Here is a 20944-nt window from a genome sequence, read left to right as displayed (position 1 = left end):
GCAAGCAGCCGATCCAGAACCAAAGGTGGTTGGTTCGAATCCCATAAGGCTAAATTCTAGTTTAGGGAAAAAAGACTTTCAGGTAGAATCACAGAACAAAACTTGATACAATCAAGGAATTTAGCTAAAACAAACACTTCTGAGATGATAATAAAAAGGGGGCAAAGGTTTATTGAGCTAACAATCAAAATTTAGTAAGCTTATAAAATGAGATAAGGTTAAACTCAGGGCAAAGATCAAACATGTAAAGTAAATATTTTATGGTGGAAAAGGACAATCTACACAACTGCTAGGATGTTAGGACAGTTTCGCACAAATAACATAGCACCAGTGCTTATAAAACTTGGTTCCAGGGGCTGGAGAGATAGCACAGCGGTGTTTGCCTTGCAAGCAGCTGATCCAGGACCTTAGGTGGTTGGTTCGAATCTCGATGTCCCACATGGTTCCCTGTGCCTGCCAGGAGCCATTTCTGAGCAGATAGCCAGGAGTAATCCCTGAGCATAGCCAGGTGTGGCCCAAAAACAAACAAACAAACAAAAGAAACAAAAACTTGATTCCAGAGAAATAAAAAAATCTACAATAGTAAAAAAAAAAAAGAAAAGGTCAAAACACCTCAGCCTACTGTTTTATCCTCTCAGGAAGCACATATGTGAGCACCACGGTGGCCTTGGTAAGCACTATAATAGGAGTATGACCTAAGCAACATAATTAACACAATTAATGTGTGTGGCTGAGTGTGTGTAAAAAAAACACATGTGTGGGCCCCGAGAGATAGCACAGTGGTGTTTGCCTTGCAAGCAGCCGATCCAGGACCAAAGGTGGTTGGTTTGAATCCCGGTGTCCCATATGGTCCCCCGTGCCTGCCAGGAGCTATTTCTGAGCAGACAGCCAGGAGTAACTCATGAGCACGCCGGGTGTGGCCCAAAAACCAAAACAACAACAACAACAACAACAACAAAAACACATGTGCAATCACCTGCAAGCTTTCAAGTTTGGGGTGACCCTGGCACCTCCGCAGCAAGAGCAAAGGGAAGAGAAGGGGGAAAATTACATGGTAGCACAACTGATCTTTTTTCCTTTTCGAGGAAGGGGGCTTGGACCACATCCAGCTGGGATGTCGGGTTGGGATCAAACCCAGGTCAACCACTCGAGAGGCATATGCCCTGCCCTACCACTGTGCTATCTCTCTGGCCCCAACACAACTGATTTCTGATCACAATAAACTAATCTAAATGTTAAACTAAAATAATAAACTAAAATTAAGAAAACTAAATCAAAAACAAAAGCAAAAGCTCTAACATCCAAAAGATTTTTTTTGTTGTTGTTTGTTTTTTGGGCCACACCCGTTTGATGCTCAGGGGTTACTCCTGGTTAAGGAAAGGCCGAGGGATCGAACCCCGGTCCTTCCTTGGCTAGCGCTTGCAAGGCAGACACCTTACCTCTAGCGCCACCTCACCGGCCCCTCCAAAAGATTTTTTGTTTGTTGGTTTGGTTTGTTTTGTTTTTTAGAGTCACAACCGGTGGCACTCAGGAATCACTCCTGGCTCTGTGTTCAGAAATTACTCCTGGTTGACTCCGGGGTGCATAGGGGATGCTGGTGATTAAACTCAGATGGCTTGTGTGCAAGACAAGTGCCCTACCCTTTGTGTTATCACTCTGGCCCCTAACAACTAGAAGTTTTAAAACTTTATACTTTGGGGGCCGGAGAGATAGTATGGAGGTAGAGCGTTTGCCTTATATGCAGAAGGACGGCGTTTCAAATCCCGGCATCCCATATGGTCCCCTGAGCCTGTCAGAAGCAATTTCTTTTCTTTTCTTTTCTTTTTTTTTTTTTTGTTTTTGTTTTTGGGCCACACCTGGAGGTGTTCAGGGGTTACTCCTGGCTATCTGCTCAGAAATAGCTCCTGGCAGGCACGGGGACCATATGGGACGCTGGGTTCGAACCAACCACCTTAGGTCCTGGGTCGGCTGTTTGCAAGGCAAACACCGCTGTGCTATCTCTCCGGCCCCATCAGGAGCAATTTCTAAGTGTAGAGCCAGAAGTGACCCCTGAGTGCTGCCGGGTGTGACCCAAAAACCAAAACAACAACAACCCCCCCCCAAAAAAAAAAACTTCATACTTTCCTGAAAAGCAAGTCTTTAAAGATAACCTAAATCCCCATATTAGAATTATATGTACGACAATGTAAAAATTGGCACATGAGAAATGTTGGGCTATATCTAAGGCATTTAAAACTAAAGGCTGTCTTAACATGAAATGAATTATCTACTGTGTGCTGTCCTGCCATTGCACAGTCCTATTTTATCCTCTACCCACTAGATGGCAGTGACATCCTCAGTCCTACTAAACAAAGTATCTCTAGCCTGGCAAATACACCCTCTGTGAGGGGTAGGGGCCAGAGAATCACTGGTCATTTTTTGGGGGAGAGGCTCACCCAGCAATGCTCAAAGGTTACTCTTGGCCCTGCACTCAGGAATTTCTCCCAGCAGTATTCAGGGGACCATATGGGATGCCTGGGATTGAATCCAGGTCGACTGCATACAAAGCAAATTCCCTAGCCACTGTAGCTCCAGCCTCTATATGGTCTAATCTTATCTTTTTTCTTATGCCCGAGATTCTGACCTCCTCAACAGTCCAAATATATACAGTCATCACAGAAGTCATGCATTTTGGAAGATCTTTTTCTACCCTATTGTATAGCTGGCAGTTCTTTCTCAATTTGGTACTTTATTTTTTAGGAGGTTGTCACACCCGGCAGCACTCATGAGTTACCCCAGGCTCTATGCTCTATGCTCAGAAATCGCACCTGGCAGGCTCGGGGACCATATGGGATGCGGGGGTTCGAACCACCATCCTTCTGCATGCAAGGCAAATATCCTACTTCCATGCTATCTCTCCGACCCACAATTTGGTACGCTTTTTTTTTTTTAATAAGCCCCTTCCTCCAATTTGATACTTTTAATAAATATTCAAACAAGCTGTTTTCTCTCTTCTGGAAAAGAATCCTCCCCCAATACTTCCGCCTCCAACCACTAGAGTCTTTTCTTCTCTTCCCACGACATCCTGCTTATTGTCCCTGTCTCTCTTCCTCTTTGCTCCTATGATCTCTCTCTAGTATGACTCAGGGACTTCTCATTCCATCTCTGTAGCTTACATTAAAGTCTTAAGTGACTTTTACATTGATACATGTGGTGCACATAAAGAATAGTGAAAGAGAACCAGAGAAGTGAAAATCCTGAGATTGATCTCTTCGCTCTTGAGTTTCAGGCGGCTCAGGCATCCTGAAGCAAAGGTAGGAGGACTTGGGACAATGAGAAATGCAGAAAGAGGACACGTTTGCGCTTAGAAACTATGTGTATGTGTGTATTCATGTTTGAAATTAAAGCCATAGGTATGTGGAGGTGACAGTATCCAAAGTAGCTAGACATGAGATTATTTCAAAATAATGTAAAAATGCATATTTCTAGGTTCTATTTCCTTGACTTTTACAATAGAAGCTAAAAACTGACCCATGGTTAAATAGGTAATTGTTTTTTTGTTTTTGTTTTTGTTTTTTTGGGCCACACCCGGCGGTGCTCAGGGGTTACTCCTTGCTGTCTGCTCAGAAATAGCTCCTGGCAGGCACGGGGGACCATATGGGACACCGGGATTCGAACCAACCACCTTTGGTCCTGGATCGGCTGCTTGCAAGGCAAACTCCGCTGTGCTATCTCTCCGGGCCCAATTTCTTTCTTTCTTTCTTTCTTTCTTTCTTTCTTTCTTTCTTTCTTTCTTTCTTTCTTTCTTTCTTTCTTTCTTTCTTTCTTTCTTTCTTTTTCTTCTTTCTTTCTTTCTTCTTTCTTCTTTCTTTCTTTCTTTCCTTCGTTCCTTCTATCCTTCTTTCTTTCTTTTTTTTTGTTTAATTGTTTATATAATAATTTTTATTTTGACCAAAGTGGATTGCAAATCATTCACAGTAAAATTTTAGGTATATAGTGACATTGAATCAGGGGCATTCCCACCACCAATGTTGTCCTCCTCCCCCCATTACCCCCGTTCCCATCATGCATCCCATATCCTCCCCCTTTGCTCCCCGGGCTGCTAGTAAATGTGGTCTGCTACCTAACTTGAATAGGTAATTTTTTTTTTTTTTTTTTTTTTTTGGTTTTTGGGCCACACCCGTTTGACGCTCAGGGGTTACTCCTGGCTATGTGCTCAGAAATCGCCCCTGGCTTGGGTGGACCATATGGGACGCCGGGGGATCGAACCGAGGTCCTTCCTTGGCTAGCGCTTGCAAGGCAGACACCTTACCTCCAGCGCCACCTACCCGGCCCCGGTAATTATTTTTTATTTAAACACCATGGTTACAAGGTTTTCATAGTACAAGTTGTTTTTTCCACAGATCTAAAGTTGTTCATTATTGAGTCATTCATACAATGTACAATAGCTATTGCACATTTCCCACCACCAAGTCCCCAGTTTCCTTCTCACTCTCCCTGATACCCTCTCCCCTTCCTGTTTCTGGCGCATACATTTTTCTTCTTCTTCCTCTTCTTCCCCCTATGTATATGTACATATGTGTGTGCACATATATACATATATTTTTCTTTCTCTTCCTTTTTTTTAAAGACACTTGGATTTGCAGCACAGTGCACATTTCTCACCACCAATGTCCCCAGTTTCCCTCCCACTCACCCTACTGCTTGCCTCTGAGACAAATATTTTAATCTCTCTCTCTCTCTCTCTCTCTCTCTCTCTCTCTCTCTCTCTCTCACTTTCTTTTTTGACAATGTGATTTGCACTATTGTTTATGAAGGGGTGCCATGCATGTCACTTTATTCCCTTTCAGCATCCAGTTCTTGTCCAGAGTGATCAGTTCCAACTGACCTTGTCATAGTAGCCTCTTCTCAACTCTCACTGTACTAACCGATCTTTGTGGCTAGCTTCCTACCATGGTCCTCTTGATGCTCATCTCTATTGTCTCTGGATATTATAACCATACTGTCTTTTATTTGTTTTTGTTTGTTTGTTTGTTTTCTGTTTGGGCCACACCCGGCGGTGCTCAGGGGTTACTCCTGGCTATCTGCTCAGAAATAGCTCCTGGCAGGCACGGGGGACCATATGGGACACCGGGATTCGAACCAACCACCTTTGGTCCTGGATCGGCTGCTTGCAAGGCAAACACCGCTGTGCTATCTCTCTGGCCCCAACCATACTGTCTTTTATTTATTTATTTTTGGCTTTGGGGTCACACCCGGCGGCGCTCGGGGGTTACTCCTGTGCTCTGCGTTCAGAAGTCACTCATGGCAGGCTTGGGGGACCATATGGGATGTCGGGAATCGAACCCAGGTCTGCCGTGTGCAAGGCAAGCACCCTTCCTGCTGTGCTAGCGCTCGGACCCAAAACATTTGCCTTTGGCGGGGGGGGGGGGGTGCACACACACACACACACACACACACACACACACACACACACACACACGGCTGAACCCAGGGATTAATTACTCCAGTCTCTGCGCTTAGAAATCGCTCGTGGTGGGCCGGAGAGATAGCATGAAGGTAAGGCGTTTGCCTTTCATGCAGAAGGTCATCGGTTCGAATCCCGGCGTCCCATATGGTCCCCCGTGCCTGCCGGGAGCAATTTCTGAGCATGGAGCCAGGAGTGGCCCCTGAGCACTGCCAGGTGTGACCCAAAAACCACAAAAAAAAAAAAAAAAAAAAAAAAAAAAAGAAAGAAAAAAAAGAAATCGCTCGTGGTAAACTAGGAGGGAGCCCTATGGGATGCCGGGGATTGAACCCGGGTCGGCCCCAAGTCGCCCTAAAGCTGCGCTATCCTTAGGGGCCCCTGCCTTTCATTTTTTTAATATCCCACAGATGAGTGAGATGATTCTATGCTCGTCCCTCTGGATGGAGAAACTGCATGCCCACCAGCTCTTCTAGGATTGGGAAGCAATGGATCCGCGTACCATACATGCAGGAGCCCGGGAGAGAGGGCCCAAGGGGGAATGGGGCTCCCCGCACTGAAAACCCGGAATGAAATCAAATCCTGGAAGGGACCCGGAGTCCAAGAGCCAAGAGGTTGAAGTGAGAAGAACTACATCTCCAGGAGCCCGCGCGCTCTGGCGCTCGCGCTCGCCCCCTAGAGGCACCCCGGGGGGAATGCGGGCTGCAGCCGGGGGCTCGCCGTGAGCTCTGCGAGCTGCGATCGCTGCGGCGGCTGCGGCGGGTTGGAGCGGAGCTGCGGGCAAGAGTCGGGGTGCTGGTGAGTGAAGCCGACCCCGCGTCCTCTGGCTCCTCGGGGTCTCCGGGGGTCTCCGGGGGTCGGCCTCGGGGCGACGCGGGCAGTGCCGCAGGTGGGCGCCCCCTCCCCGGCGTGGCATTGGCGCAGGATCCCGCGGCTGCTCCTGCCCGACTCCCCCATCCTCGGACCCTGACACCTCCCCGGGGCTGGTTCTGGCGAAAAGCGCTTGTTTGGGGGGGGCCGGGATCGGGGTGCGGGATGCTGCCCGGGGACTCTGGAGCAACCCCCCAGCGTCCCTTCTTGCCCTGGGAGAGAAAGCGGGAAGGACGCGCGTCTCCCGGTGCAGCGCACCTGGAGGGAGTCCTGGGGGCTCAACTAGGAGAGGGGTGCAGGGTGATGGGGACCCTGGCAGCTGGGCAGCAGGAGCAGCCTTCTTTCTAGATGCTTTTGCAATAAGATCAGTCCTTTGGGTGTGTGTTGTTGTTGTTGTTGTTGTTATTTTGCAAGAAAGGAGTCTGACCCTGGGCATTTAGCTATCTTGCTTTTATTTTATTTTTTTTTGGGGGGGGTGGGAATTCCGTTTGCCCCTACGTGAGTTTATATAATAAGACGTTTGGGGGAAATCTCCCCGCCAAGTGCTCTTCCTTGCCCTCTATCGGAAGAATTAAGCCGAACCGTGGGACTGGCTTATCCTCTAGGAACCGTGGTGGCTGGAGGCATGAGATAAAAGTGTTTTATTTATTTTTTAACCTACGACTAAGCCATTGAGGATACATTTTTGCTTTCTGGACACTTTTGGTTACCTAGTTGCAAAATGAGGTTTCCTTTTTAACATTCAAGATGGGGGCGCAGGTGGGGACAAGGGCCCTTCTCTGGAGGCAATAACTGTATTTATTTCCTCCCAAAGCAAGCATGTTTCATTCGGTAACCAAAGAGGCTTAAAAATGGACCGATGATCAATGTGAATAGTTTTTAGTTGGTGTGTCTGATGAGGCAAACAAATTTATCACCTAAAATCAATGCCTCTCTTTAGAACGTTTGGAATTGTTTCTCGTTTTTCATTGATCAGCTCATTCCCACGTTGTCTAGCAAGGTCAAGACTATCTCAGTTTTGGGAACTGTAGATAGTACAGTGGGTAGGGGGTTTGCCTTGCATGCAGCCAACCCGGGGGCCGAAGATCCCCAGCATCCCACATGGCTCTCTGGCCCCCTGTCCCAAGTACCACCAGGAGTAATTCCTGAGCTTAGAGCCCGAAGTTCCCTCTGAGCATCTTAGAATGTGCCCCACACACACACACACCTGGAATATTTCAGTTTTTGGTTTGCTTTAGGACAGTTGCTCCCAGTATATCTTTACTGAACATATTCTTTCCTACTTGAACTAAGTGTTCATTTGTGCCTAATTATTAAAGAACTTAAAAAGTCAAACACCCGTATTGATTTTTTTCTCCTCAAATGCTGTTTTGGTATAGTATGTTCAAGTTGTTAAGAAAAAAAAAATAAAGTAACTCTCTGTTAGGTTTTGAGTCTCTAAAATCTTGGGATAGGGGCCAGAGCGATAGCACAGCGGCAGGGCGTTTACCTTGCACGCGGCCAACCCAGGACGGACCCAAGTTCATTCTCGGCATCCCATATGGTTCCCAGAGCCTGCCAGGAGTGATTTCTTTTTTTTTTTTCTTTTTTTTCTTTTGGTTTTTGGGCCACACCCGGCGGTGCTCAGGGGTTACTCCTGGCTGTCTGCTCAGAAATAGCTCCTGGCAGGCACGGGGGACCATATGGGACATCGGGATTCGAACCAACCACCTTTGGTCCTGGATCGGCTGCTTGCAAGGCAAATGCCGCTGTGCTATCTCTCCGGGCCCCAGGAGTGATTTCTGAGCGCAGAGCCAGGAGCAACACCTGAGCGCCATGGGGTGTGCCCTCCCCAAATATCTTGGGATAATTTAAAATGTACTTTTGGGTTTTAATGAAGTCAGAGAATGGGATTTGGCATTTGTACTTGTGATTGAGATCGGTATAATTCCCTCCATGTTTGTTTGGGTTAGTGTTATGTGTTACGCTCTTCTCACTGATTAAATTCAATCCCTTATTTTCTTTACTCTTGAATTATCTGTTCATTGAAGCTAGGCAGAACTTGACCACACTGTATTGCTGGAGCTGTTTAAAAATTATTTATATGTATTTATAATATATATAAATAGATACATATTTGTTATATATATATATATATATATATATATATATATATATCTTTTGGCCACTGTAGGTGTTTGTCAGTGTTTACCCCTGGCTCTGTACTCAGGGATCACTCTGAGCTCAGGGAATCATATGTCATACCAGGGATTGAATCTGCATTGCAAGGCAAGTGTCGTACTGCTATACTGTCACTTCTGCCCTTGTTTTGATTTTTAAAAAAAAGTCGAGATTATTGTTTAACTATGCTTTGAATGTTTACAGGATCATTTATTTCTCTCGGGTTTCTATTTCTTCAAAGTCAACTTATTTTATTCTTTTAATATTCGCACTATATTATTTAGCAACTCATTTTCATACTTGACATGTAACACAAGGTAGTTTAGTGTATATATAATTTTGTTGTAAGAAAAGACTTCCATACCTGTAGTGTTTTTGCCTTATTCGTTGACAGATTTGCGTAATACTACTAGTTCTTTTAAAGAACCAGCATTTTGATTTATTAATTAATTCCATTAAATTTTTCTTTCTCCTATTAATTTCTGTTCTTAATCCATTTTCTATTTGAGTTCCTTTTGTTCTGGTTCTAGTCTTTAAAACTTATTTATTTAGGCCAGAGAGACAGGTAACAAGTGTCTTTCACACAGCTGACCTGGCACCTCGTATATTCCCATGTGTTCTCCTGGAGGATCTCTGAGAGCCCAGCCAAGTGTGGGCCTCCCTCCAAACAGCACCTTATTCATTTTCTTTGCCTCCCTTTCTTCCTTTGCTTTGTTGTCATGATTGTTGGTTCCCCATACTGGCCATGGTGCTCATGCCATTCACTCTTGGTGCTCTCATGCCAGAGGCTCTCATGGCAGGTGGCAGTTCCTCACACTCAGCTGGGTTTGCTGGGAGTTGCACTTCTTTAGCTGTGTTTGTGCACATGCTTGCCCTGGTGAGAATTTAGTTGAGGTGCACAGTTATGGTTCAAGTGGTCACTAGGGGTCACATAAATCCTTACTAGGGATTGCACTTCCTGGCTGGGGTGCTCAAACATCTATTTTTGTTGTTTGCTGAGGATCTGGCCCTTTTATTTTGTGGTTCTAAGATCCCTGAGAGTGGCACAGTTGAAAATTTCCTTCAGTATCAGGGATCACAGAAAGCAGAGCTTGTGGGGCTCAAACACTGAGCTGCTGGGATCATACCAGTATTTGAGATACTGGGATTTGACTTTGTGACCATATGGTATCAAGGTGGTGCTCCATAGGTTTTCTCAGAAACCTTCCCCTTGCAATCCCTTTTCATCCCAAAATCTTTTTTTTTTTTTGCGGGTGGGATGCAACTGGTGGTGCTTGGGTTATTTCCTGACTTTGCACTCAGGAATCACTCCTGGCAGATTCAGGGAACCATATGGGTTGCCAGAGATCGAACCTGGGTCGGCTGCATTAAAAGCAAATGCCCTACCCAGTGTGCTATCGTTCGTCTTCACATCAGTTTTTTATGTAATCCCATAGATACATAGGTACGTAAATAAATAAATATATATATATATATATACACTAACATTTACTGGTAATAAGTGATAAATATATTTGTTTTCAAGAGCATAACTTCATTTGTCCTGACAGCTGCATAGTATTCTTTTTTTTTAATTTTTTATTTTTAATTATGAGAACAAAGATGCACAGAAAGAGGACAAGGTAAGGTTACAGTGGAAGGACAATCACCCATAAACAGAATTCTCAGAAGGAGTCCCCTTGCTGATATCTTAAGTTTGAATTTTCAGCCAAAGAACTTTAAGATAAATAAAACAGAACCCATGTACAACTATTTTATCCCTCAAGTCCCCAGATTATAATACATTATAATATTTCTTAAGCTGCATAGTATTCTATTGTGCATATGTTCCAGGGTTTCTTTAGCCACTCATCTGTTGGGCAACGGGTTTTTTCCAGGAGTTATCCTTGATCAGGGTCTGGAGTAAGCCTTGAGCACTGCTCGGTGTGGCCCCAAAATAAACACACACACACACACACACACACACAAGATTCTAGGGGCTAAGCTCCTGTCCTGTTCCTCTGAACTGGGTTCTAATCTTTTGAATTAAAAGCTTAGATCATGGGGCCGGAGAGGTGGCACTAGAGGTAAGACATCTGCCTTGCCTGCACTAACCTAGGATGGACTGCGGTTCCATCCCCAGAGTCCCATATGGTTCCCCAAGCCAGGAGTGATTTCTGAGTGCATATCCAGGAGTAACCCCTGAGCATCACTGGGTGTGGCCCAAACAAACAAACAAAAATCTTAGATCATTTACTTTACAGGCCGTACAGTACTCTTGTCTGAACAAGTCAAGGACTTCTATTTCTTTAATTCTGGTGCCCTACCATATTTTTATTTTTACTTGAACTTTTTTTTTTTTTTTTTGGTTTTTGGGCCACACCCGGTAACGCTCAGGGGTTACTCCTGGCTATGTGCTCAGAAGTTGCTCCTGGCTCGGGGGACCATATGGGACACCGGGGGATCAAACCGCGGTCCGTCCAAGGCTAGCGCAGGCAAGGCAGGCACCTTACCTTTAGCGCCACCACCCGGCCCCTTACTTGAACTTTTTAAGTTAAACATTGCTATTATTATTGCTTTCTAGATCAGTATTAGTAGATTTATTCAACTTGTTTATCATTTTCCCCTCACTGTGTATGCTTTGTAACTTCCTTTTTTTTGTTGTTGTTGTTGTTGTTGTTTTAGGTTTTTGGTTTTTGGGCCACACCCGGTGGTGCTCAGGCGTTAATCCTGGCTGTCTGCTCAGAAATAGCTCCTGGTAGGCACGGGGGACCATATGGGACACTGGGATTCGAACCAACCACCTTCGGTCCTGGATCGGCTGCTTGCAAAGGCAAACGCCACTTTGCTATCTCTCTGGGCCCTGTAACTTACTTTCCTTTGGATTTTTTTTCTCCCCAAAGTATATTGTTTAGAAGGTATTTTATTTATTGTAATATTTCTCAGGGACGAAGTGATAGTACAGTGGGTAGGGCACTATGTGTGACCCTCGTATGTGACCAACCCAAGTTCAATTTCTGGCATCCTATTATGGTCCCCTAAGCATTGCCAGGTGTAATCTCTGAGTGTAGAGCTGGGAATAGATCTTCAGCACTGCTGGGTGTGACCTCCCCCACAAAAAAAACCTTACAAATTATATATTTTTTATAATATTTAAAAATATTTTAATTATTCTTATATCTTTACTTAAAACAGCTTGATTACAAATATGATTGTAGTTGGGTTTCAGTCATACAAAGAACACCACCCTTCACCAGTGCAACATTCCCATCACCAGTGTCACAGATCTCCCTCTTCCCCACCCCATCCCCACCTGTACTCTAGACAGGCTTCTACTTCCCTCGTTCATTCACGTTGTTATGATAGTTTGCAATGTAGTTATTTCTCTAACAACACTCATCACTCTTTGTGGTGAGCTTCATGTAGTGAGCTGGACCTTCCAGCCCTCCTCTCTTTTTCTTTGAAGATTGTTACAAAAATTACTTTTATTTTTCTTAAAACCCATAGATGTTGGGCCCGGAGAGATAGCACAGTGGCGTTTGCCTTGCAAGCAGCCGATCCAGGACCAAAGGTGGTTGGTTTGAATCCCGCTGTCCCATATGGTCCCCCGTGCCTGCCAGGAGCTATTTCTGAGCAGACAGCCAGGAGTAACCCCTGAGCACCGCCGAGTATGGCCCAAAAAACAAAACAAAACAAAACAAACAAACAAAAAAAACCCATAGATGAGTGAGACTATTCTGCATCTATCTCTCTACCTCTGACTTATTTCACTCAGCATGATAGATTCCATGTACATCCATGTATAGGAAAATTTCATGACCATATCTCCTGACAGCTGCATAATATTCCATTGTGTATATGTACCACAGTTTCTTAAGCCATTCATCTGATGAAGGGCATCTTGACTGTTTCCAGAGTCTGGCTATTGTAAATAGCACTGCAACGGGGCCCGGAGAGATAGCACAGCGGCGTTTGCCTTGCGAGCAGCCAATCCAGGACCAAAGGTGGTTGGTTCGAATCCCGGTGTCCCATATGGTCCCCCGTGCCTGCCAGGAGCTATTTCTGAGTAGACAGCCAGGAGTAACCCCTGAGCACCGCCGGGTGTGGCCCAAAAACCAAAAAAAAAAAAATAAAAAATAAAAAATAAAAAAAAATAGCACTGCAACAAATATAGCTGTGAAGAAGGGATTTTTGTATTGTATTTTTATGTTCCTAGGATATGTCCCTAGAAAATATTTTAATTCTTGAATTTTTGATACATCAAATTTTGGTTTAGCAATAAATCAATTTGTTACAGCTTAAAACAGATAATATTTTTATCAGACATATTCATGGAATGCAAAAAGAAATACTGCATTTTATATATAAATATATGTAAAATACTGCATTATTTTTTAAAAATACTGAAATTTTATTTCATTATATTGGTGATTCCTAAGCACAGAGCCAGGAGTAATCCCTGAGCACTACCAGGTGTGGCTCCCCAAAATGAGCAAGTATAGCAATATTAATATAAAATAAAAAAGCAAAAATATTAAACAAGATGTCTTAGTCCCAAAAGTTACAGTGACCAAGAAGGCAAAAGAATTGTCAGAATTGGGGCTGGAGAGATAGCACAGCAGTAAGGCATTTGTCTTGCATGCGACCCAGGACAGACCCAGTTAGATTTCTTGCATCCCAGGTGGTCCCCGGAGCTTGCCTGGAGCGATTTCTGAACGCAGAACCAGGAGTGACCCCTGAGTATCACCAAGTGTGGCACAAAAACCAATAAATAAATAAACTGCTTTAAAAAAAAAAGACCAAAAATAAAAAAAATAAAAGAAGAAGAGGGGCCGGAGAGATAGCATGGAGGTAAAGCGTTTGTCTTGCATGCGGAAGGACGGTGGTTCAAATTCCAGCATCCCATATGGTTCCCTGAGGCTGGCAGGAGTGATTTCTGAGCACAGAGCCAGGAGTAACCCCTGAGCTCTGGCAGGTGTGACCCAAAAACCAAAACCATGGGGCCGGGTGGTGGCGCTAAAGGTAAGGTGCCTGCCTTGCCTGCGCTAACCTTGGACGGACCGTGGTTCGATCCCCCGGTGTCCCATATGGTCCCCCAAGCCAGGAGCAACTTCTGAGCACATAGCCAGGAGTAACCCCTGAGGGTTACTGAGTAACCCCTGAGGGTTACTGGGTGTGGCCCAAAAACCAAAAAAAAAAAAAAAAAAAACCAAAACCAAAAACAAACAAACAAAAAAAGAATTGTAGGGATTGACTTAAGGTGTTATGTGGATGGTTTGCCCTTGTTAAGAGTTATATCAGGGGGCCGGGCGGTGGCGCTGGAGGTAAGGTGCCTGCCTTACCTGCGCTAGCCTAGGAGACGGACCGCGGTTCGATCCCCCGGCGTCCCATATGGTCCCCCAAGCCAGGAGCGACTTCTGAGCGCATAGCCAGGAGTAACCCCTGAGCGTTACCGGGTGTGGCCCAAAAACCAAAAAAAAAAAAAAAAAAAAAAAAAAAAAAAAAAAGAGTTATATCAGGGTTCTGTCCTGCTAACTGCATTACCCCCACTTCCCCCAATATGTCATGTGAGGAATGTGACAGAGGACAACTGGTATGGAGAGTTATGATGCAAATTTGTAAAATCAAAAAGTTAAATTTTATAGTTATGGGCCAATTCTTTCTTTTCTTTCTTCTTTCGTTGCTATTTTGGGCCACAACTGGTGGTGCTCAGCAGTTTCTCCTGGCTCTCCACTCAGAAATCATTCCTGGCAGGCTCCAGAGACTATATGGGATGGTGAGGTTCGAACCTGGGGCCATTCTGGGTCACCTGCAAGCAAGGCAAGTGCTCTACCCAGTGTGCTGTGCTATTGCTCTGGCCCCAGTTATGGGCCAGTTCTATAGTTATAGTTAAAATCAATGTTCTCCACTTGATTTCTATATTCACCTTTTTCTCTTGTAAAGATCTACCAGTGTTTTATATATTTTAGATATTAATTCTTTATTGGATGGATGATGGGCAAATAATTTCTTTCAGACTGTGAGTTGTCTTTATATTTTGGTCTTATTTCCTTTGAGGTGCAGAAGCTTCTTAACTTAATATAGTGCTATTTGTTTAAGTTTTGTTTCACTCATCTTTAAAGGTGCTTCTAGTTTTAATATATAACATACTTTTAACCATTATCTCTTGCTTTTGCATTGTAGCTATTGTGAATAAAGCTGTGGCGTAAAGGGATTTACTGTTATATCTCAAGATTCTACATTTAATGTTTTCAGTTCCAGAAGTAGAATTGCTAAATCATATAAATATATTTTAAAGAAACTATTATGCTGTTTTCTGCAGTGGCTGTACAATTTTATATTCTTTCCAACAGTGCATTTGGCTTTCAGTCTCCACATCTTTACCAACACTGATTTTCTGTTTTGGAAATGTCATTCTAATGGGTATGAAATCTTTTTCTTTCAATAGGCAGCTTTATACTATGTATATTCATTTTGATTATGGATATGTGTGGTTTATGGATACCATTTTATTTCATGTTTTCTGTTTCTTATGTTTATTTCCTGTTAGCCTCCTCCAATTGCTTACTTTCTGTGTAATGAGCTTTTTTTTTTCTTATTTTGTTTTATCAACCTTTTTATTTTTTTTATTTTTATTTTTTTTAGTTTTTGAGTCATCCCCGGCAGCGCTCAGGGATTACTCCTGGCTTCATGCTCAGAAATTGCTCCTGGCAGGCTCGGGGGACCATATGAGATGCCGGGATTTGAACCACCAACCTTCTGCATGCAAGGCGAATGCCAAATCTCAATGCTATCTCTCTGGCCCCTTATCAATCTTTTTTTGGGGGGGTAAAAACAAAACTTGGGGGTAGGGGATGAGTGTTCAGGGTTTACTCCAGGCCATGTCCTCAGACCATATCATTCCTGGCAGTTCTGGGGGGGAACAAATGTGGTGGCAGGGATCAAATTAGGGATGGTCATATGTAAAGCAAGTGCTTTAACCCTTGTATTATCTCTCTAGTCCTTGTCTTATACTCTTTTTTTATTTTTGGATATTTGTTTTGGGGCCACAACCCAATGGCACTCAGGTTACTCCTGGCAATGCACTCAGAAATTGCTCTTGAGTTTGGGGGACTATATGGGACACCAGGATTGAACCTGGGTCTTTCCAGGTCGCCTACATGCAAATCAAAGGCCTTAACACTGTGCTATCATTCCGACCCCTGTTTTATACCCTGAAATTGGGGTGAGCAACCTTTTACTGAGGTATAATATAGATGTATAAAGGTACATACATCTGAAATGTATAGATCAGTACATATTAGCAAACAGCAGCATATAGACATAGCACATAGCAGACATAGATAGCAAACAGACCACTGCTCAGAAAGAATAATCCTCCCAGCACTCAGTAATCTGTCTAATCAGCACTCAATAATGGTGTGACTCACCACCATGACCACTATCTCGTTTCTTACACAGTAGAGAGTTTACCTGTTTTTGTACTTCATGTCAATAGACTCTACCTTATGTAGATGTGCATATTTTGTAGCTTTCTATAAACATTGCATTTATGAAATTTGTATCTATTGAGTGTGGTTATATTCAATCTCATTGCTGTATATACTCCATTATGTGTATGCTCACATACACATAATGTATCGATATACATTTGTAGATATACAGTTGGGTTATCTGCAGTTTGAAGCAATCATAAATAGTGCTACTGTGAAGGTTTTACTATGTGTCTTTTGCCCAATAAATACCTGCATTTCTGCTGACTATAGTTCTAGGAATGAAATTGTTTGGTTATAGGATCACAAAATCAGTTTTAGTAAATACTTTTTTAACACCTTTCAATAATGGTTTCTAATTTATGTACCAGAGAAGCATATGTGTTTGCTGGCAGTTCTTGCCAATTCTAGTGGGTCTCACATTTATTTGATTTTCCATGATAAATGAAATTTATCTCCTTTAGTACCATTTAGTCTTTATATATTGCTAGATATTTTTCTTCTGATGCTTAAATTTAACCTATATGCATAAACACGTGTAAAACAAGAAATACATTAACATGATTTTAATTCTGTTGCATATTAGGATCAAAAAAATTTTGGGATATTTTTTGCCTTATACAACATAAACAACTATTGAGATAAACTTTAAATTTTACTCATTATTTGAACAACATTGATTTTTTTTGGGGGGGTCATACCGGCAGCGCTCAGGGGTTCCTCCTGGCTCTACACTCAGAAATCGCTCCTGACAGGCTCGGGGGACCATATGGGACGCCGGGATTCGAATCAATGACCTTCTGCATGAAAGGCAAACGCCTTACCTCCATGCTATCTCTCCGACCCCAACATTGATTTTTTTTATCTCTACTTTTCATTTTTGTTATTTTTATCTTGCTTAAATTATTAAATGTTATTGGTTTTATTTTCAGGCAATGCTCAGAAGTTAATATTGGCTCTGCTCTCAGTGTTTACTCCTGGCAGTGCTGGGGATATAACTTGGGCTGGCCATATGTGAGGCAATGACCCCAACATTGATTTTTTTTATCTCTACTTTTCATTTTTGTTATTTTTATCTTGCTTAAATTATTAAATGTTATTGGTTTTATTTTCAGGCAATGCTCAGAAGTTAATATTGGCTCTGCTCTCAGTGTTTACTCCTGGCAGTGCTGGGGATATAACTTGGGCTGGCCATATGTGAGGCAAGCTCCTTGTCTGAATGTATTTCTCTGGCATCATATTGGCCCTATGTTGTTTTTCAGTGATTCTTTGGGTAGTAAACTTTCTGCATTCTTGCATGTTTAAAATTTATTTTTAAATGTTGCATTTACATATGAGTACTCCTGACAAAGTAGTTTAAAAATATCTCTGGATTTGGGGCTAGAGAGATAGCATGAAGGTAAGGTGTTTGCCTTGCATGCAGAAGGATGGTGGTTCGAATCCCAGCTTCCTATATGGTCCCCCGAGCCTGCCAGGAGTGATTTCTGAGCGTAGAGCCAGGAATAACCCCTAAGCACTGCTGGGTGTGACCCCCAAAAAAAACAAAAACAAAAACAAAATCTCTGGATTTAGGGATCAAGGAGAGAATTCAGAAGACTAACATGTATGCTTTGCATGTGGGAAAATCAAGTTTCCTTTTGGAAACTCAAAGACCCTGAGCGTCTCACAGAGTCTCTCCTGAACATTGAGCATTTGGATGTGACCCCAAACCAAAAAACATGAAAACAAATCTCTGAATTTTGAAGATGATTACCAATTATATATTGGCATGAGAAGTCTGTGTAGTCTAATGCCCATTTTGGCTAATAAATCTGTTTATTTTCTTTGAAGTGGTACAAATTTTTTCCTTCTTTGTTGGTGCACTAAAATTTCACTATTTGCATAAGGTGGATCTTTTGTTTAGCTTGCTCAGTACCTGGTGGCTTCTTTCATTCTAAAAGTAGTATCTTTTGGCACTGTGCAAGTTTTTCTTTGGGTGGGCTCTAATTTCTTCTTTTTAAGTATTCTCTGTATTCCTCTTTATGGACTATATTCTGGGAAATTCCTTGGTTTGTTTTGTATTTAGTTTTGTGCAGTCAACTCTTCCTTAGCCCATTTATTATTGATGTTAAATATTTTTATACTTTATATTTATTTTTATATTTAGTTTTAGGAATAGTCAGTTCAACAATGTATTGTATTAAAAAAGATATAAGGCAGGCTCGGAGAGATAGCACAGCAGCGTTTGCCTTGCAAGAAGCCAATCCAGGACCAAAGGTGGTTGGTTCGAATCCCTGTGTCACATGTGGTCGGTCCCCTGTGCCTGCCAGGACCTATTTCTGAGCAGACAGCCAGGAGTAACCCCTGAGCACCGCCGGGTGTGGCCCAAAAACCAAAAAAAAAAAAAAAGATATAAGGGAAGACTTTCCCTATTACCTGTTTTCTTTTTTTTTTTTTTTTTTTTCCTTTTGGTTTTGGGCCACACCTGGTGACACTCAGGGGTTATTCCTGGCTATATGCTCAGAAATCGCCCCTGGCTTGGGGGACCATATGGGACTCAGGGGATTGAACCGTGACCCGTCCTAGGCTAGTGTGTGCAAGGCAGATGCCTTACGCCCTGTGCCACCGCTCTGGCCCCTACCTATTTTCTTTTCTCTGCCCAATTCTCTCTTACTCTTTTTTTTTTTTTTTTTTTTTTTTTTTTTTTTTTTTTTTTTTTTTTTTGGTTTTTGGGCCACACCCGGTGACGCTCAGGGGTTACTCCTGGCTATGCGCTCAGAAGTCGCTCCTGGCTTGGGGGACCATATGGGATGCCGGGGGATCGAACCGCGGTCCGTCCTAGGCTAGCGCAGGTAAGGCAGGCACCTTACCTTTAGCGCCACCGCCCGGCCCCCTCTCTTACTCTTAAAGAGGCAACCATTATAATCACTGTTAATAATTTCTCGTATGTACCTGAATACAAATGAATGACTACAAACTAAATCTTTAACTTTTCCTTTTATGCACTAATAACAGAATTATTTTTATCCTATATGGTCTTCCTTGAACCATAACATTGAACCCTGCTATTTAAACTTAAGAATATATTGTAAGGAGCCGGAGCAATACCACAGTGGTAGGGCATTTGCCTTGCACAAGGCCAACATAGGGCGGACCCCGGTTGGAGTCCTGGCATTCCATATGGTTCCCTGAGCTTGCCAGGTGCGACTTCTGAGCACAGAGCCAGGAGTAACCCCTCAGCATCACAGGGTATGACCCAAAAACCAAAAAGAAAAAAAAAGAATATATTGTGAAGATTAGCCTATTAGTTAACTGCTTCATCTTTCCAAAGATACTTAATGAATTCTTCTGTGGTTCTATTAACTTTATTAACTCTTTCCTTGTATTATATCCATCATATTGGGTATTTGATACACCCATTTTATGATATTTAATCAAGCCTCTTTATTTCTTCTTTGAGTTTGAGAATTTGTTTGCTGTGTGATGCACTCAGTATTTGTTGTGAGATATTGGGTTGAAGCATGTTCCAGGCAAGGTGGTATTTGCTGTGGGTTACTCAGTGAGAAGAGTAAGACAGTCCTGACCATTTCTCATTGCAGCTCCTAAATCACCAATCTCTTACATTCCATCTCTGCCCCTCTTTGTCTCTGCAAATACAGCCTGGGATCTTTTAGCATTCTCCATTCATTCCTTGGCAGAGTCCTCAGATTATATTGACCTAGGTGTGTTCAGATAAGATAGTCTGAGTACTTTCTCTTTTCTTCTGTTCTCTTCTCTTCTCCTTTTACTTTTTTATTTCTCTCCCTTATTTCCTCCTTTTCCTTTTCTTTAGTTTCTTCCTTTTCTTTTCTTTTTTTTTCTTTTGTTTTTTTTTGTTTGTTTGTTTTTTGGGGGGGGCACACCCGGCGTTGCTCAGAGGTTACTCCTGGCTGTCCTGCTCAGAATAGCTGCCTGGCAGGCACAGGGACCATATGGACACCAGGATTCGAACCAACCACCTTGTCCTGGATCGCTGCTTGCAAGGGCAAATGCCGCGTGCTATCTCTCCGGGCCCTCTTTTATTTTTCTTTCTTTTATGCTTTTCTCTCTCCCTTCCTTCTCTTTTCTTTCTTACTCTCTTTCTTTTCTTTTGTTCTTTCTCCTTCCTCCTTCCTTCCTTCCTTCCTTCCTTCCTTCCTTCCTTCCTTCCTTCCTTCCTTCCTTCCTTCCTTCCTTCCTTCCTTCCTTCCTTCCTTCCTTCCTTCCTTCCTTCCTTCCTTCCTTCTTTCCTTCCTTCCTTCCTTCCTTCCTTCCTTCCTTTTGGTTTTTCGGGCCATACTCGTTGATGTTCAGGCTTTACTCCTGGCTAAGTGCTCAGAAATTGCCCCTGCTTGGGGGACCATATGGGACACTGGGGATCAAACTGTGGGTCCATCTCTAGGTTAGTACATACAAGGCAAATGCCCTACTGCTGTGCCACCACGTCCGGCCCATCACTTACTTTTCTTCCAGAGCTGTATTAGATGATATTGTTGCCATCAATTTTATATCTTAATAATTCACAAAAGTAGGGGTACCGTCTGAAGATTGAGCAACAAATAATACTTAGCTATAGTGGCCATTGCCTCACGAGCAGGGTGAAATGCTTAAAGTTGGAAGCCATTGGGTGCTTTCTAAGAAACAGCTACAAGAAAATAAAATTCTGTTAACGCTGGAATGGTGAAGTAAAGCACAACACTAACATTAACTACTGGTCTTCCATCTTCCTAAGTTATGGTGTTAATTACATTTTTTAGTTTGAAAGACTTTTTTTGGTCATTGAACCTGCATGAGGACGAAGATTGTCAAACCATATTTTCTGTATAATTACAGACTATGTCTAGTTGTAGACGTGTTTCCTTTCTTCCTACATTTCAGATCTCAGGGATGAGGAGTTGAATCAATCCTATTCTAATTCTTAGCACTTTAATTATAAATAAGTCCATGACTTATTAGAGTCTACATATGAGTAGAAATTACATCAGAAATTTTAAAAGATTTA

At 42.8% G+C, this 20944-nt stretch overlaps 1 protein-coding gene across 2 annotated transcripts in view; it reads left to right on the top strand.

Annotated features, from left to right (window-relative positions):
• The first annotated feature begins 6156 nt into the window (after positions 1 to 6156).
• Positions 6157 to 20944, top strand: part of SPECC1 (sperm antigen with calponin homology and coiled-coil domains 1) — a 305354-nt gene continuing 290566 nt past the window's right edge. For both annotated transcript variants that reach the window (XM_049776822.1, XM_049776824.1), the window contains exon 1: positions 6157 to 6241. The gene's annotated coding sequence lies outside the window, so the exon portion shown is untranslated. The remainder of the gene's footprint in view (positions 6242 to 20944) is intronic.

Source organism: Suncus etruscus, chromosome 7 (genome assembly GCF_024139225.1).
Source record: "Suncus etruscus isolate mSunEtr1 chromosome 7, mSunEtr1.pri.cur, whole genome shotgun sequence".
In the NCBI taxonomy this organism is placed as follows: domain Eukaryota; kingdom Metazoa; phylum Chordata; class Mammalia; order Eulipotyphla; family Soricidae; genus Suncus; species Suncus etruscus.
This window is presented reverse-complemented; position numbering and strand designations above follow the sequence as displayed.